This window comes from Papio anubis, chromosome 13 (genome assembly GCF_008728515.1).
Source record: "Papio anubis isolate 15944 chromosome 13, Panubis1.0, whole genome shotgun sequence".
Lineage (NCBI taxonomy): Eukaryota > Metazoa > Chordata > Mammalia > Primates > Cercopithecidae > Papio > Papio anubis.
In genome coordinates, this window is record NC_044988.1 from 11769811 (window position 1) to 11789107 (window position 19297).

Here is a 19297-nt window from a genome sequence, read left to right on the forward strand (position 1 = left end):
AGTATCTTAATTTCTTTACTGAAAGGTGAAATGATATTAGGGCTTTGGTGAGGATGAAATGAGATAGACTACAAAAAACGCTTAGGACATCAAATGGCACATGGTAAGTAATAAATGTCAGCTGTTGGGCTTTTGAGGCATTCAATATACAGCACCTGTCTTTCTTTCCTGAATTCTGAATCATTTCGGGTATAAAATGGTAGAAGCAGCAGATGAAACATCAAAATGACATCTGTATTATTGATAAAGCTAGGTTGGAGAATTTCACTTATTGTGAGAGCAAGAGAATCCCGAACTCCTTATTCTAGTGGTCCTCAAAATATATTCCAGTATCATCAGCCTCGCCTAGGAACTTGTTAGAAATTGGGGCCCCACCTCAGCTATACTGAATCAGAAACTCCGGCAGTGGGGCCAGCGATTTGTGTTTTCACAAGCCCTAACAGTTGGACAACCACCACCTTCTCCATCTCAGTCTGGGACTTGGGAAAAAGCACTGTCAGATCAAAAGCTCTTTCTCATGGTCCAGATGAAGGAAAGAGAGAAGAGGAAGAAACAAACTAGACCATAGCCAAGAATGTTCTAAAACAGACAAAAGATGTCAAGAAAGAACAAGAAGTAATGAGTAGAGGTAGCCCTTGGAGAAATTTTGCTATAAAGAAACAGAGAAATGGAGTGGTTGATTGAGGGGCATGTAGACTCAATACAAAGATTATAAGTATAATTGGCTGGTTAGTTTCTTCAGGAATTTATATATCTATCATATCACTTAAAGATGACTCCCATGGAGATAATTCTTTTTTTTGAAACAGAGTCTTACTTTGCCGCCCAGGCTGCAGGGCAGTCACGCAATCTGAGCTGTGGGCTCACTGCACCCTCTGCCGTCTGGGTTCAAGCAATTCTCCTGCCTCAGCCTCCCTAGTAGCTGGGATGACAGGTGTGCCCTATCACTTCTGGATAATTTCTGTATTTTTAGTAGAGACGAGGTTTCTCCATGTTGGCCAGGCTGGTCTCAAACTCCTGACCACAAGCGATCTACCCACCTCGGCCTCCCAAAGTGCTAGGATTACAGGTGTGAGCCACTGCGCCTGGCCTATGGAGATAATTCTTATAATTTAGAATATTTGTGGCTGCAGGCTTGGGAATAGAATAATCAAAACAAGAATTCATTTGATTTTAGGAGTGAAAATCATTTAATAAACTAAAGCTTGTTAAAGGCCAGACACTTTACATATATTCATTTAAGATTCACGGAATTAAGTGTCATTATCTCCATTTTATAGAGATTAAGTAACAGGACCTAAATTGAGAGGAGAAATTTTCAACCAGGCATTCTGGCTTTCATGTACTTATTTTTACTCCTACCAGGTCTTCTCCTATAAAATAGAGCTTAAAAGACTCTTAAATCAAGGTCTGATGCCTAAAAATCTGTGTGTACATCAGCAGAAGGATATAAGTACTGACAGCATTTTCATTCATTGGGGAATTGAGTCAAGATCATTGGGGAATTGTAATATTACTATTACAGAGTCACAAGATCTCAGGTATCAAAAGTCAAATTAAGTGACATTAGCATGACTGGCCAAGGTTTATCTCTGCCACTCATTTTTTCCTTCAGTAAATCCAGAAAGAATCAACGGGCTTACTGGATTGGATAAATGATTTTTTTTAATGCATGGAGCGAGAACAATTCTTTATTCATACTGGAGTGTTGGGTCCTAAATAGGCCCTACCCGGTTAATGAGAGATCTGTGTGTTATGTGTAGGAGAAATCTAGAAAAGCAGCTCCTTCCATGGTAAAACCCTCCTGGGGTGAAGAGTTCATCTGCAGCTCAGCTCTTCTCACCACTGCTCCTAGAGGGGAAAACTGGGAAGGTTGTGCATCGAGAAAAACTCAAAAACAGACTTGATGAAAGGGGAAGCAGTTGGTGAAAGTCATGTTAGGGAAGCGATGACATGAGATCCCAGTTTTTCGTGTTGGACATACTGCTCTACCTCCTTTGAATAACCTTTTTTGTTTGCTTTTTTTGAGATGGAGTCTCACTCTGTTGCCCAGGCTGGAGTGCAGTAGCGCCATCTTGGTTCACCGCAACCTCCACCTCCTGGGTTCAAGCAATTCTCCTGCCTCAGCCTCCCGAGTAGCTGGGATTACAGGCACACGCCACCATAGGCCTGGCTAATTTTTGTATTTTTAATAGAGACAGGATTTCACCATGTTGGCCAGGCTGGTCTTGAACTCCTGACCTCAAGTGATCCACCCACCTCGGCCTCCCAAAGTGCTGGGATTATAGGCATGAGCCACCGCACCCGGCTGAATTATCTTACTCAGAGTTTTAACACTACTTAGTGGCCTGAGAGACAAAAACCCAGTTCTTCCTCAGCCACTTTCTAGGGCCTCCAAAATATATATATTTCAGCTATAAGACACTGGGAAAGGAGAGAAAAACTGCCAAATTATCACCCTCCCCATGTCCCCAGTCCTACACCTCTACTAGGGTTGGATGGGTGGGTATATCCGATGGGAACATACCTCAGGGAGCAGATTTTCAGGTTGGGTATGTTTTGAAGCTGGAGAGAATTCAGTCCACTTCTAGTTGAAAATGACAATGATGCCCCCAGCTTGGGTGTTCCTGAAGCTGGTGGGAGTGGGAAAGAAACCATGAAGCACTCTGTTCTTGCCCGTGGCTCCAGGCTGGATTAAGTTCTTGTGGTGATGTCCACAGTGCAGCTCCTCACCCATGACTGGGAAATGGAATTGAAGTGTGGAACAGGGGTAGCCTCAGGGTAGGCAGTGTTAAGGCTACTGGTTTTGAGTCTGACCCTGATTACCCATGTGTCCTTGGATACGTTTGTGATAATGTTGGTTTACGTAGGTGCAGGTAGCCTTTCGTTTTCCTCAGGGCCATGAAACTCCCTCCCAGAGAGGGGATATATGGAAGCTTCCCCGCAAGAGAGGGGATTTCTGGGAGCCCCAGAAATTGCTGCTTTTAGTCAGATAAGGGAAGGTCTGAGAATGCTTCTTTTTGCGTTTGTTGGATTTCAAATATTTTCTGCTTAAAATAATCTTCATACAAACTCTGGGGTTCTGAGTAGGTCTCCTCAACATGCTAAAAAGCCAAGATGGCAAGAAAAAAGAGATGTATAACCAAATATAAGAAACAGAAGAGATAGAAATAAATAAGACATGGTAAAAGATGAGTATAAGTTTAAAATGTTAAAATCAAAGATAAATAAAAGGCAGAATAAAATAAACTGCTTATATAATAAAATAAAACAGTAAAAACTAGGCAATATACAAAGCAACAACATTGAAAGTCAATAAACTAAATGAACATAGGAATAATAAAATAATAATTAAACCAACAGGTCCAGCTATGAGCATGTGTAAAAAAGGGAAAAAATTAGAGTGTGGAACAGTGCCAAGGGAATATGATAGGGAGCAGGGATAAAAAGCTTGTTGCTGGCCGGGAGCAGTGGCTCATGCCTGTAATCTTAGCACGTTAGGAGGCCTAGGTGGGTGGATCACTTGAGGTGAGGAGTTCGCCACCAGCCTGGCCAACATGGTGAAACCCCATCTCTACTAAAAATACAAAAAATTAGCCGGGTGTGATGGAGCACACCTGTAGTCCCAGCTACTGGGGATGCTGAGGTGGGAGAATCGCTTGAACCCAGGAGGCAGGTGGAGGTTGCAGTGAGTTGAGAGAGCGCCACTACACTCCAGCTTGGGCAACAGAGTGAGACTCTGTTTCCAAAAAAAAAAAAAACTTGTTGCTTTGGAACAACCAGCAGTTCCAGTGTCTTCCATTCCACGTTCTTTTGGAGTATAGGGTCACTGAAGGAAAAAGCCTAGGATTTAGAGCTTTGGGGCATAGAAAAGCAGCCGTAAGCCTGTGTGGTGTTGTGTACCTGCAGTCCCAATGACTCGGGAGACTGAGATAGGAGAATCCCTTGAGTCTAGAAGTCAGTTGGGGCATCATAGTGACACCCTATCTCTAAAAAGAGACAAGAAAAGCAGCTATTCATCCAGACAGTTCCTTGAAGGGGTAAGAAAAACTAGCTGTAGTTTAATCGTAATTTCCTTCTTGATGCAAAATTGACGTTTTTCTGGCTTGGTTAATGGATGCCAGCATGTTATACAGAGCAATAGGCCAGATCAGAGTTGGTATTATTATTCTTTAGGTATGCAAATGCACCATCTACTTTTAGAAGTGAGACAAGTTGGAATGGGAACAAAACTTTCACAGAAATAGTGAAAAAAAGGTTCAATTGGAAGTTTATCTTGAATCATAAAATTAAGGAATGTAAAAACTTTATCTTAGTCGGATAAAATTAAGATTATAATTTCAACTAAGTGTCAAATCACAGAATAAATAAAGAATAAAACAAGTATCGATTTTTGCAGGATAGTAGGAGATGCCATTCTTCATAATTGACATTTGCAGCACAAGTATTTTTGCAAAAATACTTAAAAGACGTCATCAGATTTCTCAAGAGGCCTATCTTAATCCTTTGATAGTTAACTCCTTTTTGAAGCTCCTCTCATGTCTTAATCATCCTCATTATATTTTTTCCCTCATTTATTAAGTGACCTAGATACTCCAGATCATGTGGTATCTCCTCTTTCTCGCTGTCTCTCTTTTTTTTTTTGAGACGACGTCTCACTCTTGTCCTCTAGGCTGGAGTGCAATGGCGTGATCTCAGCTCACTGCAACCTCCTCCTCCCAGGTTCAAGCGATTATCTTGCCTCAGCCTCCTGAGTAGCTGGGATTACAGGCAGCTGCCACCACTCCTGGCTAATTTTTGTATTTTTAGTAGAGACGGGGTTTCACCATGTTGGCCAGGCTGGTCTCAAACTCCCGACCTGAGGTGATCTGCCCATCTTGGCCTCCCAAAGTGCTGGGATTACAGGCATGAGCCACCGCACCCAACTTCTCACTCCTTTTTTTAAATCAATTTTGCTTCCCTTCACAACCTTGTTACTTCAGGAGTTAAATAACAAGTATTCAGAAAATACTTCTGGTAAATAGTGAATGTTCAGAAAATATTCTGGACAATAGCACGTGTGTTTCTGTTTTTGACTGTACGCCAAGTTCACATATATAGTGGGAATAAATGGATATGTTTTGCAAATGGATGTGTGTCTGATACCTGGGAAAGATCAGCTACTGCCAACTCTTGTTATTGTTAAGTAACTTGTATCCCAACTTAAAATCAAACCAGAAAGCAGGCAAAGGCACTCACATTTGCACAAAGGGTATCTAATGAGGCTACAGTAATTAAAATTGACTAGGCCGGGTGCGGTGGCTCATGCCTGTAATCCCAGCACTTTGGAAGGCCGAGGCGGGCACAAGGTCATGAGATTGAGACCATCCTGGCTAACACGGTGAAACCCCGTTTCTACTAAAAATTACAAAAAGTTAGCCGGGCGTGGTGGCGGGCACCTGTAGTCCCAGCTACTCGGGAGGCTGAGGCAGGAGAATGGCGTGAACCCGGGAGGCGGAGCTTGCAGTGAGCCGAGATCTCACCACTGCACTCCAGCCTGGGTGAGAGTGCGAGACTCCATCTCAAAAAAAAAAAAAAATTGACTAGTAAAATAGGAAATAGAAGTTAGCAATTCCTTCTTCTTCTTTAAATCCTCAGTGACCCCCAATAAAGATGTCAGACTGTAGCATCCTGGAGCAGGTGCTAAATTTGTCCATATTTTTTCATGACAAATTAATTTCTACAGTCCTAAGTATTTTATTGTAAATGTGACAGTTTTTCAAGTAAGCAAGCTTTGGGGCACCAACCAGCTATAAGGAAGAAGGCATTGTGCTAGTGCTGCAGAGTTCTTTTGCATATACCGTTTCTCTTGGAGTAAACAAAGATTTTGTGCGCATGGCTGCCTCCCATGCATTATTTCAGTTTCTGCTCAAATATCACCTCCTCAAACACTTTCTTTGACCAGCTCATATTACACTCCTACATCACTGTCTATTATATCACCCTGTCCCACTGCCTTATCACTATTGGAAATTATCTTGTTCATTTGATTGATTGGTTATTTCCTGAATGTAATGTCCAAGAATGTAATGGCCACGAAGACTAGGACTGTGCCCCTCTTGTTCACAGCCATACCCCCAATGCCTAAAGCAGTGCACCTGGCGCATATCGAATTTTCTGAACAAATTAATAAATTATGAAGTCCCTAAGAGATAGTCAGCTAAATTAATTCATGGGAGACTGAGTGAGTCTGAAAGTTTTATTGAAATATTTGCATTAAAATGTTAATTTGCACAATATTTATAGAACGCAATGCAAACATCAGAGATGTGATCTTCTCTAACCCAAGATTCCATTATTCAAATATGTTTCATCAGCTCTTGACATAGTGTCCTTGCATGGGATGGCTAAATTTGGAATAAATACCAACATTTGCATGCAAATCCATCATTCTCCCTGCCTATTTCTTAGAAATTTATATGCTATCCAAAGGTAGGGAGACTAGACAGAAAATACGTGGCTTGAATGAGAATTGCTTCAACTGGAGGCAGTTGTAATCGTTGAAGTCAATAGAAGTTACACATTCATCTTACTCTAGAAATGGAATTCTCTTTTCAATGCTCATCTTTGACAGGGCAACCCATATGACTAAGACAAATGTATATGTCTAAGAATACTGAAATCATTCTATGGTAAAAATCAGTTTCATTTTTGGTAATTAATATTTCTGTTCTTAGCATGCATTGTAAATTTAGTATATATGATAAATTGAGCTGTCAAAAATATTTCTCTGGCCAGGCATGATGGCTCATGCCTGCAATCCCAGCATTTTGGGAGGCTGAGGCGGGTGGATCACTTGAGGTCAGGAGTTTCAGACCAGCCTGGCCAAGATGGTGAAACCCCGTCTCTAATAAAAACACAAAAATTAGCCAGTCTATAGTGGCACATGCCTGTAATCCCAGCTACTTGGGAGGCTGAGGCAGGAGAATCTCTTGAGCCTGGGAGGCGGAAGTTGTGGTGAGCTGAGATCGCACCACTGCACTCCAGTTGGCGGCGACAGAGTGAGACGCTGTCTCAAGGAAAAAAAAAAAAATCCTGTTTTTAAAAACACTTCAATCACTAAGAAATAAAGAAAAATATTATTGCTCATAGTTCATAGCCATCTCTTATACCTTCCTGATCGAAGGTAGAGGTAGCATAAATTAATGAAAGCAATACCCCATTCCTTAGTGTGTTCATTAGTTCCAGCTTCTCTTCACTAAATCCATTATTGAGCAACCAATGAAATCATTCGGTTTATGTTTTACCATTTGTTAAAATTAGTCTAGGTTGGTTTCCAACTAGAAAGGTACTTGGGTATCTTTCCCATCTTGATTTTCTGCCTCAAACTTCCAAAAGAAAAGAAAGGTTTCTATACACATTGTATTCATGGAACGAATGTTTCCCCCCACCTGCATCCCAGGCCTCTGTTTAGAATTCAAGAACTGCGTTACCACTGTGTTGGAGAAGATCATAGGACTGTGTCGAGGTTTGTTTCTAGGGATAAAGCTACATCCCTTTGGGTGTATTCTTAGGTCAGCTCATTTATATCCTTGCCTTCAATCTTATTGCCTTAGAGTTGACACTACCGTAAAAGTCAGGAAAGAAATCCTGGCTTAGAACTAGGAGTTCTGTTCTACATTCAATGTTCAAAAACTCTTCTGTTGGTGGTTGACTCACCGACATCCATTCAACCCCAGAAAATAGTCTAAATCAATTTTAGTAATTCTATTTCTCTCCCACATTGGAATGATGAAGAATATTCCCGGGCTGCCAGTGGCAGAATTGTGCTACTGAATCCACCAAGCCTGAAGCCTGCTCTGCCTCTTGGAGTTTGATTTGGTGAAATAATGAACTTGTTTATTGTCTAAGCCAGTTTGAGTCAGTTTTTGTTACATACAACAGAAAGTACCCTAACTCATGCAGCTCCTCTAGGAAAGAAGTCCACTGTCATGATTCCAATTCACTAAGAAGGACATCAGAGTTCTGGTTCAGGGAGCATCTTCATCTCAATTCTCTGAGACCAGTGCCCTCTGAGCCTCAGATGAACCAGTTTGTAACTTTTTGAAGTACACTCTACCTTGACTATGGCGCCTGGGGTTTCTAAAAGCTATTACTAGTTTTACTTGTTATTCATGCTTTGGAACAACCCATTGAGTTTCTCCAGGGGTTCAAAGGTCCAGTGTGTTCCACTGTGGCATTTTCTTTAAAAAGTCATGTCTAGGCCAGGCGCGGTGGCTCACGCCTGTAATCCTAGCACTTTGGGAGGCCAAGGAAGGCAAATTACAAGATCAGGAGTTTGAGAACAGCCTGGCCAACATAGTGAAACCCCATCTCTACTAAAAATACAAAAATTAGCCAGGAGTGGTGGCACGTGCCTGCAGTCCGAGCTACTTTGGGAGGCTGAGGCAGGAGAATTGCTTGAACCTGGGAGATGGAGGTTGTAGTGAGCCAAGACTGCGCCGTTACACTCCAGCCTGGGTAACAGAGCGAGACTCTGTCTCAAAAAAAAAAAAAGTGATGTTAGCAGCTTCAGTGCCCGCAGATGGATGAGGTACTGGATTATCATACCTTTTCTAACCTAAGTCTGCAGACTTGCATATTATTTATAGTTGACTCTCTGTCCCCATAAACAAATGGAAATGAGATATGCGCTCACTTCTGAGATTGTCACATCTAGTTTGATAAGCAGACCCAAGGTATTTGAATTTATTTATTTATTTATTTATTTATTTATTTATTTATTTATTTTTGAGAGACCCGTCTTGGCTTCCCAAAGTGCTGGGGTTACAGGCATGAGCTACCGTGCACAGCCAGGTATTTGAATTTAAGCAAGGCATCTAACAAGGACTCTTATGCCAACTCAAGACTTCTCAAGGCCTCTCATGGACAAGTTGGAGGAATCTGAACTGGCTACACAGGCAAATTTATTTATGTTTAAAACTGCATGCCTTCAGAATGTTGATTCATGGATCAAGGTCAATTTAGAAAAAGTTCTCCAAAGCCTGCTCTGAAGCACGGTCATCAGATATGTTCTATTCAATGTTTTTATCAATGAATAAGATGAAAACATAGAAAGCATGCTCTTTGTATCATTTCCCTATGATTTGAAGTGGAAGAAAGTGACAATATGATGGTTCACTTAAGCAAAGTCTGAAAATAATTTAACAAGCTGGATCAATGGGCCAACTGTACAAGGAGCTGTTTTCATAAATGATATAAAAATATGGTGAAGATTATGTAAAAAAATTTTTTTTAACTAGGGATATATAAATAGAAAAATTGGTATCCATATTCCTATATCTGATGGACTATCATATGAAATGAGAGAGAGAGACATTGTCTATGTCTCAATAAATATGTCTAAGATAATTTTTTTTGGCTCAGTAATGAAGGGATTCTTTAACATTTGAAGACAAAGGAAAAGAAAATAATTACCTGAAAAAAGAAAAAAGAAAAGAATTACCTGAAGCCAGATGCAGTGACAGCTTCTTGGGAGGCTGAGGTGGTATTGATTGAGCCCAGGAATTTGAGTCTAGCTTGGGCAACATAGTGAGACCCCATCTAAACAAAATTATCTGAATTAGGATATAGTGATAAGTGAGATTGCTATGGTTTATAAATTCAAACCAAATCTGATGGTCTGTAGATAGTTTTGTTTTACAGATAACTTGGAGGAGATGAAATCTAAACTTTCTTTCCATGGGGTTTTTTTTTTTAAACTAGCCTGTCATTCTTTGTGTTTTAATGGTAGCATTTAGTTGCTTTACATTTGCTATAATTATTGACATATTTGGTTTTACATCTACCAAATTATTATGTGATGTATTCTTGTTCTGCCTGTTCTATGCTCCTTTGTCTCTCCATTCTTGTCTCTTTTATATTGATCTTTTTTCTTTTCTTTCCTTTATTTTTCATTTTTTGGCAGAGTCTCGCTTTGCTGGCCAGGCTGGAGTGTGGTGGTGTGATCAGGTGATTCTCCTGCCTCAGCTGCCCAAGTAGCTAGGACTACAGGCGCCTGCTATCACACCTAGCTAATTTTTGTATTTTTAGTAGAGATGGGATTTCACCATGTTGGCCAGGCTGCTCTCGAACTCCTGGCCTCAAGTGATCGGCCCACCTCGGCCTCCCAAAGTGCTGGGATTATGGATGTGAATCACTATGCCCAGCCGATAACTGATATTTTTAACAATTCTACTTTTAATCTCTATTTGCTAGGACATTATACAGCTTTTACTCTTCCTTTGGTGGTTGCCTTAGAGACTATAGCATGCAGAATTTTAGCAAGCATTAGACTTGACAAAGTCTAATGTCAACTGGTATTTTTACCCTTTTCCAGTAGGAGGCTTTTAAGCCTTGTAACTCCATACACCTCCCTCCCAAATTATATACTGTTGTGGTCTTATATCTATAAATATTTTAAACTGCACAATACATTATTTTTGTTTTATACAGTTAAAAAATTATTTAGAGTTACTAGTTGCTATGCTCTAATGTGTCCCTGATAATTTGTGTTGAAAACTCAATCCTCAATTCAACAGTCTTGGAAAGTGGGGCTTTTGGGGAAGAGGTAGGTAAATAGATTCATGGGTTGGCGGGAGTAGGTTCACTCTCTCTTGCCCTTCCATCTTCTGCCATGTGAGGGCGCAGCATGAAGGCTCTCAGCCCCTTGATCCTGAACTTCTCAGCCACCAGAATTATGAGGAAATAAATTTCTGTTCTTTATAAATTACCCAGTCTGAGATATTCTGTTACAGCAGCACAAATGAACGAAGACCCTAGCATAATTATTATTTTTATTGCTTCGAGTTTCTTCCTCTATTTCTGGCCTTCTGCATGGGCTCATTTTCCTTTTACCTGAACACCTTTTAATACTTGTAGTATGGGCTTGCTGGGGATGAATTCTCACTCTATTTTTTCTTGAAAAAATATTTATTTCTCCTTCATTCCTAAAGAGTATTTTCAATATTTGTAGATGTTTGCTAAGTCACTATGGCAGCTATTTTCCTTCAGTGTATTGAAAATGCCATGTTATTGTCTGCTGGCTTCCATTGCTCCTACTGAGAAGTAAGCTATCATTTCAGTTGTTGTTCCTTTTAGGATGATCTATCTTTTTTCCTCCGGCTGCCTTTTTTGTTTTAGACTAATTAGAGATCTGAAGTGATTTTGCCTTTATTTCCTTCACTTTAAGCCAATTATGAAATTTCACAGTGATTTCTGAAGTAGAGGCAGAAGGAAGGTGGTGTTAAGAATCATCGGGATGGCAGAGCACGGTGGCTCACGCCTGTAATCCCAGCACTTTGGGAGGCCAAGGCAGGTGGACCATGAGGTCAGGAGTTCAAGATCAGCCTGGCCAAGATGGTGAAACCCCCTCTGTACTAAAAATACAAAAAATTAGCCGGGTGTGGTGGTGCGGGCCTGTAGTCCCAGCTACTCAGGAGGCTGAGGCAGGAGAATCTCTTGAACCCGGAAGGTGGAGGTTGCAGTGAGCCAAGATCACGTCACTGCACTCCAGCCTAGGGGACAGAGTGAGACTCCATCTCAAAAAAAAAAAAAAAAAATCATCGAATCATCCGGGCTGTGGCCCAGTTGGCCCACGGAGTACAGGCAGGGTGGGCCTTCACTGGGGCAGCTGCAGGGGCACAGACTGCCCCGCCGGCAGGTAGGTGATGTTCCGAGAGTATAAAAACTGGTAGGCGATGTCCTCCTCAGCTTCCAGCTTGCACAGCTCGATCAGGGCGTCCCCTGCGGTGGCCAGTGAGTTGGTGATCCGCTCAATGGCCTTGGAGTCGCCCTCAGCAGAGGTGATGGCCGCCTTTTTCTGCTGCTCAGCCTTTTCCACCACAAATCTGACCGTCTCTGCTTCCCGCTGAGCCATCCGTTTGGCTTCCCCCTATGAACTCCTTCCCGAGGGTCAGATGTGTCAAGGACGCCTCGTCCAGAATGAGCCCGAAGGAGGCTGCTCGCTCCGTAAGGTCATCACTCAGCTGCCCGGAGATCAGCTCTCTCTGGGTAATTAGTTCTCCACCTTCAAAGCGAGCCACCACTGACTTGAGGATCTCGGTCGTGATGGACGGCAGCACACGCTCATCATGGTCCTCTCCGATGCGGGTGAGGATGCGAGGAAGCTGGCTAGCCACAGGCCGGAAGATGATGCGCAGTGTGATGTTGACATTCTGTAAATCTTTGCTACCAGTGATGACTGGCACATTACGTGGTTGAGAACGGCAGTCAAAGATCACTGGTTTCTGTAACCACGGGGTGAGAAAGTGAGTCCCTTTCCCTACCTCAATGGCCTGTACTCCACGGAATCGGTCAAAGACGACAGCTCTGTGCCCAGCATCCACGTTATATATAAGGCAGAGTTCACCACGCCTCCTTCAACAGCTAAGGCCAGGCCAAACTTGTCGATGGACTCAAACATTTTGGCAGCTATGTTTTCTTCTGCTGGACCCTCTCACACCTGCTTCCACCCTGACGTTCACACGAATTCCCCAGCCACATATACCGCGCGTGCACCGTGCAACTCCTCCTCTGCCTGCTCTCCTTCCCTGGTTGCTTTCTGGTTGCTTTTTTTTTTTTTTTTTGAGACGGAGTCTCGCTCTGTCGCCCAGGCTGGAGTGCAGTGGCGCCATCTCGGCTCACTGCAAGCTCCGCCTCCCGGATTCACGCCATTCTCCTGCCTCAGCCTCCCAAGTAGCTGGGACTACAGGCGCCCGCCACCTCGCCCAGCTAATTTTTTGTATTTTTAGTAAAGACGAGGTTTCACTGTGTTAGCCAGGATGGTCTCGATCTCCTGACCTCGTGATCCGCCCTCCTCGGCCTCCCAAAGTGCTGGGATTGCAGATGTGGGCCACCGCCGCCCGGTCCCCTCGCTGCTTTTTAAGAGTTTCTGTCTTCCTTGGATTTTCAGCCGTTTTACTCCAATGTGCCTAGGTGAAAACCTTTCCCTATCCTGCTTTGGGCTTGTAGGGCTTCTGGAATTGGTTGGACTGATGTCTGTACAAGATTTACTTTTGTGTTACCCCAGATCTATGTGCTAACCTTATTGACACAGATTCATATCTGCCCTCTGTGGTGGCTGTTCTCTGATCCTTGTCACACTTGAGCACAACCTGTGGCTTATCTCACACACTTGCTATGTGCTTTCATGTCCTGCCCTGGGACTTTCCCAGTGGGCTGAGGCACTCAGTGCTCACGTGTACACAACCTTGAAGTGTGGGAGGTATCACGCCATGTAGTGGGTTCTAACCAATGGGAGAGGAAAAGTCCTGGACAGTTTTCTCTCCCTTCCTTCTCAGAACCAGATTGTTGAAGTAACAGTGGCTGACATACCTTTTCTGATGATGGGTTGCAAGACGAGGTAATAGACTTGCAATGAGTGTATGCCCACGTTAGTATAACACATACTGTATCTGTACTGCATCCTTCTCTATCTCACATCATTTTACCCCACTCTTGTGCTTGTGGGAATACACTTATCAGTAAAGTAAACATGTAAGCTTTTGCCTCAAGCTCTGCTTTTTAGAGGATCTGGGCTATGACAATGTTTTTAGTCAGTTTGGAAATTTTTCAGCTATAAGCTCCTCAAATACTTATTCTGACCCACTTCCTCTTTCCTTTTTTTTTCTGGAACTCCAGTGAAATGCATGTTAGTTTTTTTTCCTTCACCACATCCTCTAGGTTTATTATTCTCTCTCATGTAATTTTTATCTGTTTGTCTCTCCATGCTTCATTCTGTTTTTTTTTTTCTCTCCGCTCTTATAGTAATTCTCCTTTAAATCTGATGTCAAACCTAACCGCTAAATTCTTAGTTTCAGTTATATTTTTTAATGTTCGAATATGTCTGGGTACTTTTAAAAAAATTGTCTATGTTATTTCGGTACAGTTTCAACTGTATTTTCTATCTTAGATTTGTTTACTTGGCTATAGTAAACATAGTTATTTTAATATCTGGATCTGTTAGTTCCAATATTCAGAACCCCTACAGATCTAGGTGTATTACTTACGGTTTCTTTCAGTCTTCATATTATCTTGTCACCTCATGTGCTTGGGTACACAAGAGTGTGTGTTGGACATTTTATTTGAAAGATTGTTCACACAATTTGAGCCCTAGGAGATACCTCTCCCCAGAAAATATTTTCATGTGTTTTGATCAGGTCCCTATGAGCACTGTCATCTTGGCTGACCTCAATCTGATTTCAGAGACTAGACTTCCAGATCACTGGAAGCTGGGCTGTGGTCTGAGGAAGGGCTGCTTTTCTTCTAGTTCTCCCTACAGTTGGGGTACTGTCATTTAGATAAAAGTGTGTGTGTGGGGGGGTGTGGGGATTGTGCTAATAGGACATTTCCCTTAGTGGGACCTGGACTCCAACTTTTGTACCCCTTTTACATTACAACTGTCAAAAGAAACACTCCTTCTTTTAGCTAGAAAATGCCCTAGAGGTAAATAACCCCAGTTGCCAGGATTCCTATCTTCTAGATTTTGCTAAAATCTAAATTAAATGAAGAACACATTGTCAAATTATGTGCCAGCAGAGTCAAGCTGGCAATAATTCTTTTCTGTACTGATAAAGAAATATGATAAATATTTTTATACTTTAGAAATACAGAGATGATCCTAAAAGAAGCTACTGCATTGCATCTTCAACTCAACATTATGTCCAGAACTACAATTTATCAAGTAAGAAAACGTATCCAGTAAGAAAAATAATCAAAAGTACAGATTATGTTGGAGGTTATTTTCGAAGGACATAATAATAATTTCTGATATGTGCTTCACAATGACGCTGGTCAAATAATACTTCCTGGAAAACTTTCCATTAATAGATGACAAAGCATAGATAACATTAACTCAAATTCACATGAATATCTGTCTCACAAAGAAAACAAGATGGGTAACTCTTGTGAAAGTTTACAATTTAATGGCCAGGCGCAGTGGCTAAGGCCTGCAATCTGGGAGGCTGAGATGGGTGAGTCACCTGAGGAGCACTTTGGGAGGCTAAGATGGGTGGATCACCTGCGGTCGGGGGATTGAGACCAGCCTGGCCAACATGGTGAAACCCTGTCTCTACTAAAAATGCAAAAATTCGTCAGGCGTGGTGATGCACGTCTGTAATCCCAGATACTTGGGGGGCTGAGGCAAAAGAATTGCTTGAACCCAGAAGGCGGAGGTTGCAGTGAGATCATGCCACTGTACTCCAGCCTGGGCTACAGAGCGAGACTGTGTCTCAAAAAAAAAAAAAAAAGTTTGCAGTTTAACATTTTACCAAAGGATATTCTTTGAATTTGATTTATGATACAAAGCAAAATCCTTCTGTTGCTGTGGGGGAGATGGTACATCACTTTTATTGTAGTGATCTATCTATTAAGATAGATCCTTAGTTAATTACAAGGACACAAATTAATTAGCATTTTTTATAAAAACAGCCTGTGGAGATTGAATGTACTTGCAGTTATGGAGAAAAGACATCAGGATATTACCTACTAACAGTGAAATCAAGAAGTTATAGCATTTTTTTCTCTAGTCTTCCATTTTTGTTGTTAGAAGACCTAAATCTGCATATGATCTCTTATTACTTGAGCTTCAAATTTGCTTTCTCTTAAATACATAATGTACAGTTTCAATACTTACGCAATAAAATTTTTGATGCATTCCTTTCAGACTACAATATATACAACATTTTATCAGTATTACCACTATATAGAGGCTTATCATAGTCCACAATATTGCTAATATGCCTTACACAATTTTCTGAAAGGCTACCAGCCCATGTAACTCAGCTCCTTCTCTCCCACTGCTGAAATGTGGTAGTTTCTATTTGAATGTGAATATGCAAATCCTAGACAAGTTCTAATTGACAAGAACATCGATAGCATATTCGTTGTCAATAAGAGCACACACTACTCCTCTATTGATTAAGGTGAAATCTAGAGTCAAGAACTTCCAAAGGACCACGGCCCTAGTGGCCACTGTATCAGTACTGAGCAGATTTTAGAGATGTAGCCAAGGCATTGCCAGATTGTTCCAAAAAGGCCAGCGCGGTCCTCAATCCTTGAATAGAATGTAAAACTCCATTTGATGAAAACTTACTATTCTATTCTTCCAAACTGTAGTGTTTCATTTATGTAATGGAAGCTGTGAACCTTTCCAATATGGAGAGTTGGGAGATGACTTGTGTTGGAAGTACTATAACATACATGTGTAAGATGAACATATAATTTCTCATCCAAACTAGGATACTTCTGAAGCAGAAGGTACTGTTAGTATTTATACTATGCTGAGATATAAGGTACAAACTGAAATTTGACAAGAGCAAATAGTAGCGTGCAGACTCGAACCAGACTCACCCTACCTATAATGCAAGAAATAGACCAAATGCACGGTAAACACAGGCAAGCATAGTTTCCACAAATAGAATAGGTGCACTTATGAGTTGTAATAAAGCTGCAAGTTTCATCCCAAGAACAAAAGAGAAATCTACTTTGCAAGGGTCATATTTTCAGCACAGCCCAGGCTGGGTACCATTATTATATCACAACAATCCAGGAACACCGTTTTTTCTTAACAGGATGAAGCAGACAAGTACCAAGTTCAGAATTAGAACTCTGCTGTACCCAAATCAATATTTAGCTAGATGTTTGCCTTCCTTTGCCCAGCCATCACACCTACCATCCTAGGTGCAAGACAAGGCGTCAGAGAGATTCCTTACACAGTGATGAATGGAGTATAAAAACAGATATAGAAATTAGATATATTTATAACATTTGCACATTGATATAACAATAAAAAACGCAATGTTATTGGATTCACAGGTTACCAACTCGTGTAGTCATGGTTACCAGTTCTGGCCCCATCTTTTTTTTTTTTTTTTTGAGATGGAGTTTCACTCCTGTTGCCCAAGCTGGAGTGCAATGATGCGATCTCAGCTCACCGCAACCTCCACTGCCTGGGTTCAAGCGATTCCCCTGCCTCAGCCTCCTGAGTAGCTGGGATTACAGGCATGAGCCACCGCGCCCAGCCTGGCCCCATCTTTTGGAGAGGGTCAACTTTACTCTTTCCTTGACAGAGAACCTTGATCATCTTACAGTTGTGAATTAAATTCAGGTAGAATGCTGTGGTATCAAGCAAATATCAGGGTACTGGATTGCTGACACACACGTTTTACTCTTTGTTAATATAAGAGAGAATTAACAATCTTACTCAATCTCTGCATTATATAAAAGATCCCAAGAAAGGACTTATTTCCAGATGAAAAAGAAATTTGATCAGTTTCTGGCAAAAATAGGTTGTCAGTACATGAGGTTGCCCAGCCTCTGGTCTCAGTTCGCAGACAAGCAGAGCGACTTTGACAAGACTAGAGAATTCCAGAAAAAGAACTAGGGATGGAAGCATCCCAGTAATATCTAATTATTTCTAGCATGCTCCTCGGGTTACATGAGCAAGGTGAGAAGTACACCTTGGCATTGCCAGGTAACTCCAGAGGATACAGCAAAGAACAGCAAAGATGTCTAAGAACAAGAAATAGCCATAACCATGGCTGGATTATTAACAACACAGGAACAGCATTTTGTAACAGCTATAGCAGAAGGTAAAATGCTCCACTAGAATTTTTTTTAAAAAACACAATAAATCGGCTGAGTGTGGTGGCTCACGCCTGTAATTCCAGCACTTTGGGAGGCCAAGGAGGGCGGATCACTTGAGGTCAGGAGTTCAAGACGAGCCTGGCCAATGTGGCAAAACCCCATCTCTACTAAAAGTACAAAAATTAGCCAGGCATGGTGGCTAATTTTTGTACAGGCAGCACCTGTAATCCCAGCTACTTGGGAAGCTGAGGCAGGAGAATCTTTCAAACCCGGGACGCAGAGGTTGCAGTGAGCTGAGATCGAGCCACTGCACTCCAGCCTGGGTGATAGAGCGAGACTTTGTCTCAAAAAAAAAAAAAAAAAAAAAAAAAAAGAAAGAAAGAAAGAAAAAAAGGGAAGAAAAAAAAAAGAATTCATCAGTAGGCTAGGCACAGCGACACATGACTGTAATCCCAGCACTTTGGGAGGCTGAGGTGGGCAGATCACTTGAGCCCAGGAATTCAAGACCAGCCTAGGCAATGTGGTGAAATCCCATCTCTACAAAAATGAGCTGGGTGTGGTGGTGCATGCCTGTACAACTAGATGCTTGGGTTTCCCCCTACAGCTTGGATTGGTTCACTTTTGTATTTCTAAAATTTACCTATTTCATCTGAAGGAAAGAAACAGATCAATCCTGAACCAGCTTCAGGTTCCTTGAGTAGAGTTTAAGAAGGAAAAGATTTTCTGTCTACATGCCATTTTACCTGGAGTTCAAATTTTAAAACACGAGAGGGAATGAATGCATTCACACAGATGTTCTGAGCTGCCCAGGAACCAGTCTTTCACTCAGCATTTATCCTCCAGGTGGCAGAAACCCCTGTTTCCAAACAAAGGTGATTTTTGCCAGCTCTGGTTTTGTGTCTGGCTGTCTCTTCATGATGTACATCCCAGTTCACCCACAGTGGATGCAAACTCGCTCTTCCAGAATGAAATCGTATAAAGAACACGTATCACCTAAATTCTAACCTGAACAACTCTCAAACCTAGAATATAAACTCTCAAGTAGTTGTAATTATGAGTGGTTGTCTTACCAGATGTGGCAGAAACTACTAGCTAGTGCATTTTCCCCTCCTTAATCGCACAGTTAGAATACCTTTCCCAGCTTCCCTTACAGTTAGATGTGACTATGTGACTGAATTTAACTGATGGCTTGCAAGTGGAGGTGACTTTACAGAAATAAGTTTATGCCATGCACCCCCTTTTCCACTTCTGCCATCTGGTTCCAGGCAAGAGATCCTATACTAGAGCCACAAGATGGAAGAGCCTGGGTTCCTGAGTCACCTCCTGGAGAAAAAACACCCACATCCCATTGCCCAAGACTGTTATGTGAGTGAGAAGTCTCATTCTATTGTGATTGCGTCATTGTATATCTTGGGATTTCTTTGTTATGGCAATTTAGCCCACCTTAACACTATATTTGATAAATGATTACTCTGGAGATAATATTATGATTGATATTACTGAATTTTCTTCTGTGTATATAAGTGTGATCAATATGGACATCTTTTGAATTGTCTTAATCTCTCCTATAAAATAGTACTTAAGTTTCCATGTAATGCAAAGCGTTTTTTTCAAAAGAATTGTAAAACATACCTTTTTACTTTGGATGCTCTCAATTTTTATAAAGTGGTTTCCAAATATTGTCAAATAATAT

General features: G+C 41.5%; 1 pseudogene; it reads right to left on the minus strand.

The window, feature by feature from the left end:
• Nucleotides 1-11625: 11625 nt before the first annotated feature.
• Nucleotides 11626-19297, minus strand: part of LOC101011503 — a 30002-nt pseudogene continuing 22330 nt past the window's right edge.